The sequence below is a fragment of the Amorphotheca resinae genome (genome assembly GCF_003019875.1).
Source record: "Amorphotheca resinae ATCC 22711 unplaced genomic scaffold M430scaffold_6, whole genome shotgun sequence".
In the NCBI taxonomy this organism is placed as follows: domain Eukaryota; kingdom Fungi; phylum Ascomycota; class Leotiomycetes; order Helotiales; family Amorphothecaceae; genus Amorphotheca; species Amorphotheca resinae.
Genome location: NW_020194476.1, coordinates 739,627 through 751,752, shown reverse-complemented (window position 1 = coordinate 751,752; position 12,126 = coordinate 739,627).

Here is a 12,126-nt window from a genome sequence, read left to right as displayed (position 1 = left end):
TATTACTAACTATAGTAGGTTGTCTGCCTAGTTAGAGAACATTATAGTCCTTCTCTAGGTATATAAAGAGCTTATTAGTACTAGTAAAGCGTTCCTTACACTTCTTATACTAGTAGAAAGGTTTAGTAGCTATAAAGTTAACTTTAGTAAAATTAGTTATTAGGTCGTTATAGTAGAATTCCTCTTCTTATGTATAGTTAATAGTAATATTAGTAAAATCTCCTTTCTTAAAACTAAGTAGTAGTTTAGCCGTATCTTTCTAAGATTTGTCTTAGGCATAATATACTACTATCGTCTTATTAGGTACTTCTTTAGCTATAGCCTAGTAAGCTCGTACTAGCTATAGTTAGTATTCCTAAGCGTTCCTTACGTACGTGTTCCTAGTAGTAATCTATAGTAGTTAACGCTAACCTTAAGCCTAAGGTTAGTAGTTAGCTCCTTAGTTCTTACTCTAGTTTCTGTTTCCTCTACTCTTATTATCCTAGCCGGCTCTACCACTACTATTACTATACGTACTACTTAGCTATACGGCTAACCGACACACTAGCTACTACTAGCCTAGTAGTGTCTACTAGTATAAGCGTTAAGAAGCCTACTACATCTACTATAGCTAATACGCCTACGGCTAATATGCCTACTATAGCTAATACGGCTATATCTACTACTATAGCTAATACGCTTACTGCCTTAAAGGTTAAAAACTAAATTAATTCTAACAAAAAGAGGGCCTACCTCTATTTAGGTATCTACTTATTATTAGCTATTACTACTAGCTTATAAAGTTAACTAACGCTATAGTCTTAGAATCTATTTCTTTATAAAATCTCTTAATTAATATACTTTCTATAAGACAAGACACATATAGCTAGATTTAAGGATTAAGTATAGTCTATACTAACAAAAGGTTCTAGAACGTCGACTTACTTCTTAAAGAGCGTGACAAGTAGAATATTTATATTAAGAAGGCCTATATAGATTTGTTATTATATAGATCTACTATTATAAACCTTTTTGTATTTAATATAGCCTAGGCGACTTTAGGGCGCTTATAAAAGCGTTAGTTTATTTCCTTTAGGATTTTCTCTATACTTATATCTATTAAGAACTCTCTCTCTAGCTTAGTTAGTTCTATAGAGTACTATAATAAGGCTTTGCCTTAAAGGTATATAGGCTAAATATCTTGTACTACTTTCTCTAAGTACTACTTAATAAGATAGCGTAGACGATTAGTGTATAGATATACATCTGTATATATAGTATACTTTCCCTAAGGGACTATGCCTATTTTGGCTCTTTTACTACTAAACGTAAGGTTAAAGAGTCTTACTATCTCTACTATTAGTCACTATTAGTGTTGTGTATCTACTAGAACTATAGTATCTTAACTAGGATATACCTCTTTATCTTGTCTAGGGCCCTTGTTATTATTAAACCTCCTGTCCTACTCGCTAAGTAGGCGTATAACCTGTTAGGTAATAGCCTCTTAGTCTACTAGTAACAGGCTTAGCAGGCCTAGTAGAGTTCTACTATTTGTTCTTAATCCTAATACTATATTTGTTCCTAATCCTAATACTATATTATCTTGTTTAGGGTCGTCCTTATTAATCTTAGGTAAAGGCTCTCTTAACTAAGCTTAAGATCTTATTACTAACGTAGTACTCTAGTACTCGATATTTAATTTAGCTATAATATTTATTGTTATAGTATTAAAGTACTTAATAGCTTAACGTAGTGTCGGCTGATTAATAACTTATTTGTTAGGATATATTGTTACTAGGTTGTCCTTAACGTCTTAGAGGACGTGATCTACGATCCTTTATATTAAAGCTAGTACTTGTTTAGCAAATAATTTACTTACTTTAGTAAACTTTTAGATTTACTAGGCGAGTGTGATCGTTTCTTTACTAACTATAGTAGGATTTAATAGATTTAACAGATCTAACTAATACTAGTGTATATATAGTAGCGGTTTTAACGTAAATGTCGCTCTATAACGATTAATCTAATAATAATTATCCGTATAATTCGCTATCTCTATAACGCTTAACTAGTGTCTATAACAACTAATCTAATAAATATGTAGGGCTTTGTTGTGATTTAATAAATATGTAGTCGTGATTCGACTATGTGTATAGAGATCCCTTAGCTAGTAGTGTAGTAAGGCTACTAGTACGACACGTAGTGTTTGTGTTACTAGTACTTAACTAAATAAAATAGTTAGATAAAAGAGCTAGATTATAGGTATTACTACTAATTTGTTACTATAGTAGTAGTGCTTTAATAGTTTAGTAGAAGATAATGTATTGTTCTGGTTCTGTAGGTTCTATTTATATAGTCTATAGTATACCTGCCTTACTATCCTAATATGTCCTTACACTATAACACAGAGCTCGCTAGACTTTTATAGTTAAAGAGGCCTTTACCTACCTAACAGGCGTAGAGTAGGCAGCCTTTACAGAGCTTTAGAGGGAGCTTACAAACCCTTAAGTCCTTACCTACTTTAACGCTAATAAATAGTTGTTTATAGATTTTAACGCCTCTAAATAAAGAGAGATTAGAGCGATTACGTACTATATATAAGACGATATAGTAAGAAAGAATAAGTATCCCTTACGTACTAAGGTTTAACTAGTCCTGTTCTTATTACGTACCTTACGTAGTATAGAAACACGATATTAGCTAATAGAGCTAGAAATATATACTATAGTTTAGACAATACGTAAGCTTATAAGATTTGTTAAAGGTTTGTATATTTAGCTAGTTATAGTTTTTACTAATTATAGTGTACTATATAATATATTAAAGTAGTTAGATATTATAACTACTATATTAACGTAGAAGCTAAATCTATAGTTAGTCCTTACAAGCGAATACCTGTGCCGGTTTAACCTTAATATCTAACATAAGCCTAGAAAGGCTAACGTTGTCCTAGACACACTATTCTAACTATCGACTATAAAGGATCCTCTAGACAATAAGGTAAGTAAATTAGACGTCCTGTTTATAAAAGAAGCGTTCTATTATATAGCGACTCTAGTAAAAATAGACCCTACCTTTAAGGAGGAACTAATTAGGGGTTATATAATAGACACAAAGCTATTACATATAGTTTCTACGTTATAAGATAATAAGAAACTAGCTAATAATATAGTTAAGCTACCTTTTAAGTAGCTAGATAGGCTTTTGTTTTATAAGAGCGTTAATAGATACCTTAGACGCCTTTACGTTCTTTAGGCCTACTTAAAGAAGGTATTTACTAACGCTTATAAATATAAGTACCTTAGGTATAACAAGATGTCTAAAATTATAGCTACGAACTTTTTTATACTATAGCTAGTAAAGCATTTATACCTGTTCCTCTAACACTATCTAGAGTACTAAGTCTATAAAACTACTAGACACAAACTATATAGCTTACTATAACTAATCCTTACACTACTAGCGCCTTTTTATACAATTACCTTAGATTTTATAGTAGGCCTACTAGTGTTAAAAGATAGCTTTAATACACTTCTTATATTAACTAATAAGCTAATAAAGAAGATTATACTTATTCTTAGTAAGTTAACCTAGATAGTAGTAAAATAGGGTATTATAGTAGTAATCTAACTACTAGACTTAGACTAGGGAATCCTAAAGGTAATAATCTTAGACCGTAGCCTATAATTCTTAGTAAGGTTATAAAAGGCTATGTTCTTATAACTAGGCACAAGATTGTTATATTTAACTATATATTACCTATAATTAGATAAGTAGAGTAAGAGAACAAATTAGATAATAAAAATCGCCCTTTAGTATTACCTAGATATACTTAAAGATAACTTGCTCTAGCGTAACGCCTTACTAGAGCTATAATTCTACCTAAATAATTCCTTATTAGCTAGTACTAGTAAGTCGCTAAATAAGGTAGTATATAGATTTATACTAAATAATACTATTACACTACTTATAGATTAGATAAAGGTAGTTTAGACCCTAAAGGCGTATATTATAATAGCTAATGTACTAGACGTAGTAGTAATATTAGTAAAGCGTTACTATAATTAGAAACATAAGCTAATAGTATTTAAGAAGAGTAATAAGGTATACTTACGCCTTTATAAGGGTTACTTAATACTAGTAAAAAAGAACAAGAAGCTAGACAAATAGAGAGTAGGCCTACTTAAGGTAATTAAACAGATTAGTAAGTACGTATATAAACTATAAGTTCTAGAGTACTAGCGTATCTATAATGTGTTCTTAGTTATATACCTAGAGCTAGCTCCTAAGGGTACTAACCCTTATAGACAGTAACTACTACTACTACTAGAAGTAGTTATAGTTAATAAAGAAGAAAAATAAGAAATTAAGAAGATAATTAATAAAAAGTTAAACAAGGGCCGTACATAATACCTTATATAGTAAAAGGGATTTAGTCTTAAGTTTAACATATAGCTCCTAAAATCAAGACTTAGTAATAGTAAGGAGTTACTTAAGGAGTTTAAGGTAAACTCTAAAAAATAGTAATTATAAGTATATTAAGTATAGCTAAAAGCATACTTATTGTCGCTCTAGACAAGCCTTCTCTTATTATTTTTACTATTCCTCTTACCTTTGTTTTTACTATTCTTCTTACCTTTGTTTTTACTTTTAAACTAAGACTTATATCTATAAATCAATCTATCCTTCTTACTTATACACGACTTCTTTTTCTCTTATAATAAACACCCTTTTTATAGATTTAATCTATCCTCTCTATATATACTCTACTCCTCTACTATCTATAACAAACACACCCTTTACGTCTCTTATAACAAACACTCCTTTAACGACTTCTTTACGTCTTATAACGAACATCCTTCTACCTCTTATAGTAAATAGCTACCTTATGTTTACAAGTCCTTTACCTAGTACGCTATAGACTCTTTAAACGACAAAGGTAACGTTAGTATACAAAATCAGCTAGTTATAAATATCGCTAGCCTTAATCAAAAGAGACTAGCTATAGATAGCGCTCTTACTATTATAGTAAAAAAGGCAAAGCCTATACTATAGGCTAATAGTACGATAGTCGTAAACTTCTGTACTATAAGTATAGATCCTAACTTTTACTTAGTTACTAATCCCTAAGTTAAAAGAGAGATCTATACGCTATAAAGGGCTAAGAAGATCGATCTTTAGTAACATAAAGTAGACCGTAATAGTAAGGCCGACAAGCTAAGAGTATAAAAGCTTTATAATCTATACAAGCTTCTAATAGTGTACTAGTACTAGTATTATAACTCTAAGGGCGTTAATAGGTTCTTAGGTAATACTATACTAAGAGGAAAGGTAATAGTCGCGTTACTTAATACTAGGGTCTTTATAAGGCAAAGATTTAAGCACTAGCTAGGCAATTTTGCTTCTAATAGTAAGGTATACGTAAAATTAAGACAATATAACAAACTAGTAATAACGCTAGATAGTAGAGTACTTATAGTAACTATAAGTAATAGCGATATATAGTTAACTAGCGACTTTATAAGAAAGGCTCTTATATAGTATTAGAAAGAACCTATAAAGACATCTAAATTACTCTACGACTATTAGGATCGTAACAACAGGTACTATATACCCTTACTACTATCTGTATTACAAAACCTAGTGTTAAAAGACCCGGCTTTAAAGGACATAGTCTTAAAGGACAACATGTTAATAGTAGTTATATAGAAGATATAGAAGGCTCTAAAGCTGTTAATACTAACTATACTAGCTACAGAATCTATAAGGCAAAAGACTATACTAACACTTATAGAGGTTCTTAAGGTCACTAATATATAAACAAAACAAGAGCTAGACTACGTTATAACAAAGGGTCGTAAGGCTATAATAGCTTGTAATACGATATATGTTAGGCTTAAAGAACTTAAGACAAGTGTCGACAAAGATCTTAAGGACATACTAAAAGTAAAAATACGGGCGATATACTAGGAGATAGAGGACTATAAAGGGAGGGCTATAGGCGATAACGTTTTATAGGAACTTAACTATAGTAAGGCTTAGTCGAGATTCGAACTCCTAGCCCTCTTAAAACAGTACAAATAAGACAAAATAAAAGAAGACCTCTTAACTCTAAGTTAGTTTACGAATACAACTGTATTTACTACTCTCTAAGTAAGTCGCCTAGATAAAGACAAAGTTAAGCCGGTCTTCTAATCTATAAGGCGTAAAAAGAAAGCGGCCGTAGTTCTATAAGATAATTACTAAGGCGATAGTAGTAAAGTCGTTAGGGGTAGTTAATAGACTTATGTATAGAACAAAGACAACAATAACTTTAGTTCCTTATATTTATAACACACTTTAGAGTCAGACTTGTCTAAGTAAGAGTATACTTAGACTTTACCTACAAGCTTTTACTTACGTTAGTTACGTAGGCCTTACTTACGTTAACAGTTTTCTTTTATTTAGTAATACTACTTACTTTAACTAACTCTTCTAATTACTTTCTCTTCTACCTCTACCCTTTTTTAATTATAGCCTATACTATTACTTTACGTTTATATTACTACTTTATGCTTATATTATTAGGAACTAGTAAGGGCGCTAGGTTTTTCTAAAAGGGGGGGGAGATTATTATAGTATAAGGACACATTAGGATAGTAAGGTAGGTATACTATAGACTATATAAATAGAACCTATAGAACCAGAACAATACATTATCTTCTACCAAACTATTAAAGCACCACTGCCGTGGTAACAAATACTATCTTTATATTCGACTAGTAAACAAAGTTTAACACTTATCTAAAAGAGTATCTAAGCGACGTTAAGTAAGTCGGCACTATTACAGTATTAATAAAGGAGTATATTAAAGACAGGTAGAGGTCCTTTATCGTTAAAGAAAAGGAAGGGTCTGTCTTAAACGTAAGTTAGAAAGAGATAAAGGCGTTCCTTCTTTATAGTATTACAGATAAGGGTACTTGTTTCCTTAAAGTAATATTAAAGCTTTAAGTATTAGTATAGAAAGAGAATAAGACGTTTGTAAATTTCCTTTAATAATACTAGTTATTAAAGATAGAGCTTAGTTATAGCTTTTCTAAGATGTTCTGTATCTACTTTCTTATTAACTACTTAAAACCGGACTTAAGATCTTATATAGTTTATAGTAAGGTACTAAAAACATTTAAAGAAGCTTACTAGACAGTATCTAAAGAAAAGACTATTATACGTACTAGACAACTAGACAGTTCTTAGGTAGTACCTGTAACACTATAGTGTTTGTTTAGAGGCTCTTTTTATACCCTAAAAACTCTATCTATACTAACGCTAGTACTAAGAGCTTTATCTAGCTAAATATTAACTACGTAAAGGGAATCCTCTAGTGTTGTAAAAGCCCTACCTTTAACTCTATATAACACTTGTTATAAGTGTTAGAAGCCCGGTCATTAGGCTAATTCTTATCTAGATTACAAGTGTTCTATATATAGGTAAAATAGACATACTTAGAGTTAGTGCCTTAATAAGAACGCTACTTTAGAGGCGAATACTACACTAGTAGTTTACTATACTACTCTTAACCTATAAGAAGAGGGGCGACCCTTAATAAGTATTTAGGTAGAGATACGTATTAGGGGTAAATAGGTAGCTATATAAGCCTTATTAGATTTAGGAGTAGAGGTTAACCTTATCTATCTACGACTCTTAGAGCTAGAGATACTATAGTAACTTAATAATTACGTTATAGTGTTCTTACTGTTCTAAGAGACGACAACTAGTTTTAGATTATACGACTTATTTATTAAGGCATAAGACGATTATTCTACTATATAGTAACATTAAGGAAGATTTGTTATTACAGGTATTAAAGAGTTTAATGTTATACTCGGGTTTCTATAGCTTAAGGCTATAGACCTAATTATATTATAGAAAAGGCAAACCTTTGCCTACCTTACGTTGTCCTTAACGATCTATTTGTACGTAACTAAGAAAGAGATTAAGAAGGCTATAAAAGAGTCCTACTTTACTATTATAGCGACTATATAGCTTATTGTAGTTAATTTAGAATTTCTAGAGAAAGAAGAGAGGCTAAAAAGTAGCGAGGCTAACGTAACGTTACTACTAGTTAAGTACTAACAATTTATAGATGTCTTCTTAGAAGAAGAGGCCTAGTCACTACTTACGATCAATAGCCTTACTTATATAATTAATATAAAAAGAGATATAGTACTACCTTATAGTCAAATCTACTTACTAGTAGAACTCGAACTTAGCGTCTTATACAAATACTTAGATAACGCTCTTACTAAGGGTTAGATTCGTCTAAGTAAGAGCCTTATAAGGGCCTTAATACTTTTTGTTCTAAAGAAAGAAAAGAAGCTTTAACTTTACGTTAATTATTAGGCCCTAAATAGCGTAATAAGAAAGAATCAGGCTCTTATCTCTCTAATTAGTAAGATCCTTAACTAACTATTAAGAGCCCGGATATATACTAAGCTTAATCTCTATAAGGCATACTATCGAGTTTATATTAAGGCTAGTAACAAATAAAAGACGGCTTTCTAGTACTAATATAGTCACTTTAAATACTATATAATACCTTTTAGTCTTGTTAATGTACTAGTAACGTTCTAGTTATTTATTAACAAAGTACTAAGAGACCTTGTTAACAACATCTATATTATGTATCTTAACGATATCCTTATCTACTTAGTAAATAAAGAAGAGTATATATAGTACGTTTACTATATCCTTAAACGTCTCTAGTAACATAACCTCTTTACTAACCTTTCTAAATACGAATTTGATATTAAGTAAGTAAGATTTCTAAGGTACGTAATCGACCTATAGAGAGTTTACGTTAAACCTATACGTATTTCTATAATCTAAGAATAGCTAATTCCGACTACTATAAAGGCTGTATAAGTATTCCTTAGCTTTACTAGGTTTTATAGGCGCTTTATTAAGAATTATTCGAAAATTACTATTCTACTTACAAACCTTCTTTATAAGGATGCTACTAGGTTAGTAATATTAAGAGCTAAGGCGTTAGAGGTATTTTATAAGTTACGACTCCTTTTTGTAAGAGCTCCTTTCCTTTGTTATTACGACTCTATACTACCTACTTGTATAAAAACAGACGTATCTATGTACACAATTAGCACTATCTTGTCGTAGCTATAAGAAGGCCGCTAGTACCTTATTATATTTATTTCTAAAAAGTTAAAGGGACTAGAGCTTTACTATAATACTTCTAACGCTAAGTTAATAGCTATTGTAGACGCCTTCTAAGTATAGAGACCGTATTTAGTATACGTACAGAGCCTAGTAGTAGTCCTAACAGACTACCTAAATTACTACTACCTTATAACAAAGCTAAAGCTGTCTTAGTAACAAGCTAAATAACTAGAAGAGCTCTTAGTATTTGATTTTAAGATTAAATACAAGAAAGGCACTTATAACCCTACTAATAGGTTATTACAATAGCCTGACTTACAAGATCTAAATAAGTAGTTAGAAGCGTAACACGCTCTACTAGTAAACTTTCTTAACAAATTCTAGGTAAATGTAGTTACCTTTAAGCCTAGTAGTAATATAGTAAGGCTTGTACATACTATTACTTTTATTCTTTTTATCCTTTCCCTTCTTTTTATTCCTTTTATTCCTTTTATTCCTTCTAAAGGTCTAGCGACCTTTATAATAAATACTACGTTAGGGAAATCGCTCTAGTATAAGAGGCTAGACTTATACTAGCTAGTAGACTAAGGCAATCATAAGGTTAGGGTACTTTACGCTTTTATTACTAGAGCTTTAAGTTACAAATCAAATTCTCTTATACTAGTAAAGAACTCTACTTAAGATCAGGCTAGTAAGAGTGACAGCCTAGTAACGGCACTATCGACGCTATTACCCTTATTATTAAAAGCCCTTTATAATATATAGTAAGAGGACGCCTTTATTATAAATAAAGAGTAAAAGAAGTAGTAAGGTAGCTAAGGTACTACTAGGTCCTTATAGACGTTTAAGAATAATACGCTACTATAGTATTATAGACGTGTATATATACCTAATAATCTAGGCTTACGTAAAGAGTTACTAAAGCTTTTTTATAACGTACCTACTATAAGGTACTAAGGAATTAGTAAAACAAAGAAAAGGCTTTTCTAATCCTTTTTCTAGCCGAGTCTTAATAAAGACGTCTACTGTTACGTTTCTACCTACACTATCTATTAAAGGACAAAAGTAAGGACCTATCTACTATATAGCGAGTTAGCCCTACTCCTTATTCCTTTTAAACCTTAGTAAGAGATCTTACTTGATTTTATTACGTAGCTACCTTATTCTTATAACGTAGTAAGTAAGCTATATAACTCTATTCTTGTTATTATTAACTAATTTATAAAGTTTTCCTTATATATTCTAACATTAGATTATCTTACTAGTAATAGACTAGTGTCCCTTCTTATATACTACGTCGTACGACAATTTAGTATCCTAGATAGTATAGTCTTTAATCACGGTTCTCTCTTTATAAGTAGATTCTAGAGTAGTTTCTATTAGTACCTTACGATATTAAGGTAGCTAAGTACTACCTTTTACCTACAAATAGATAGCTAAATAAAGTAGTAAAACTAATCTGTTAAGTACTACCTTTAAACCTACTATAGCTTTACATAAGACAACTAAGTAACTAAATTAGACCTAGCTAAATTTGTCTATAATACTTTCTAGTACTTTATAATAAACACAACCCTATTATATGTACTCTATAAGTACTAGCCTTAAGGGCCGGGCGACATACCCTTAAGTAGGACAAACCTAGTAGACATACTAGTAGCTAACAAACAGGCGACGTAGCTTTAAAGTACCTAAGAAGAGATTATTACCTTCTTATAGTACTCTTAAACCTAGTACAAAAAATAGTATAATTAAAAACAAAAGTAATTATTATTTAAAAAAGGAGATTAGGTCTTACTTTTAACTAAGTACTTATAGTAACGTCGACCCTTTAAGAAGTTTGTAGACAAGTACATTAGCCTATACTAAATTAAAAGCGTAGTTAGATACTATAGCCTTGCCTATAAGTTACGTCTACTATCCTTAGTACAAGTCTATCCTACTTTTCTAATTATAAGCCTTAAGCTATATTAGGTATAAGACAGTAAAGTTCTAGCAAGCTTAGTAGACATTCCCTTTTTAGATAAAGAAACATTTAAAGTAAAAGCTATCCTTAGCTATAAAGGCCCTTAAAGAAACAGATTCTTTTTAATTAAATAAAAAGGATATAATAATTTAGAAAACTCGTAAGAACTACGACGTACTCTTAATAATAGGCCGCTACTACGTAAATACAAACAAACACATTAAAAACACTATTAGTAAAGCATAATATTACTAGCTTAGTTACGGTAAAGTTAGTACAAATCCCGAATTTAGTACATAAACTAGGGTATTTAAGAAAAAGAAACCAAAACACCTATCTACGTTCTTACTAGTAAAGGCCCTTTAAAGTCCCTTTAAAGTCCTACTAACCTTATTATAAACTATTTTTATTTTAGAAAAAAAAAAAAGAAAAGGCAAACGACACCTTTATTAGGTAAAGACGTTTTAACCCTCTTTTGTCTCTTACTTGTTGTTATTATTATTTTTATTATTACCCTTATTTTCCTTACCTTTACTATTCTTAACTTTATTAGTATTCTTAACTAGTCTATCTCTTTCTCTCTTACTACCTTTAGACCTTTATAATTTGTATATATACTACCTTTAAGTTAGTAGTAAATTCGTGTTAAGTAGTAAAATACTTACGACTTTCTTAAAATAGGCTACGTATTTATTAAAGATACTAACAAGCTCTTGTTATACTTATAGTAAGTCTTTAGTAATCTAGTTATAACGCTTGATCTCTTTAGTAGTAAGCTCTAACTATTAAGTAATCTTTCTTAGAATAACTAACTTCTTATTTACCTGTTCCTCTCTCTTAGCCTTATTACTTTAAAGACGCTTTACTACTAACATCCCTAACTTTGTTATTAGATACTAGAGAGCCTTTTTTACTAAAGTTTAAGCTACCTAAATAGTAGCCTATATATCTTAGCTTTAAGCTTACTATAAAGTAGCGGCTAACTTACTTTATCCTTTTTAGTAATTACTTTTTATAGCTTAATTCCT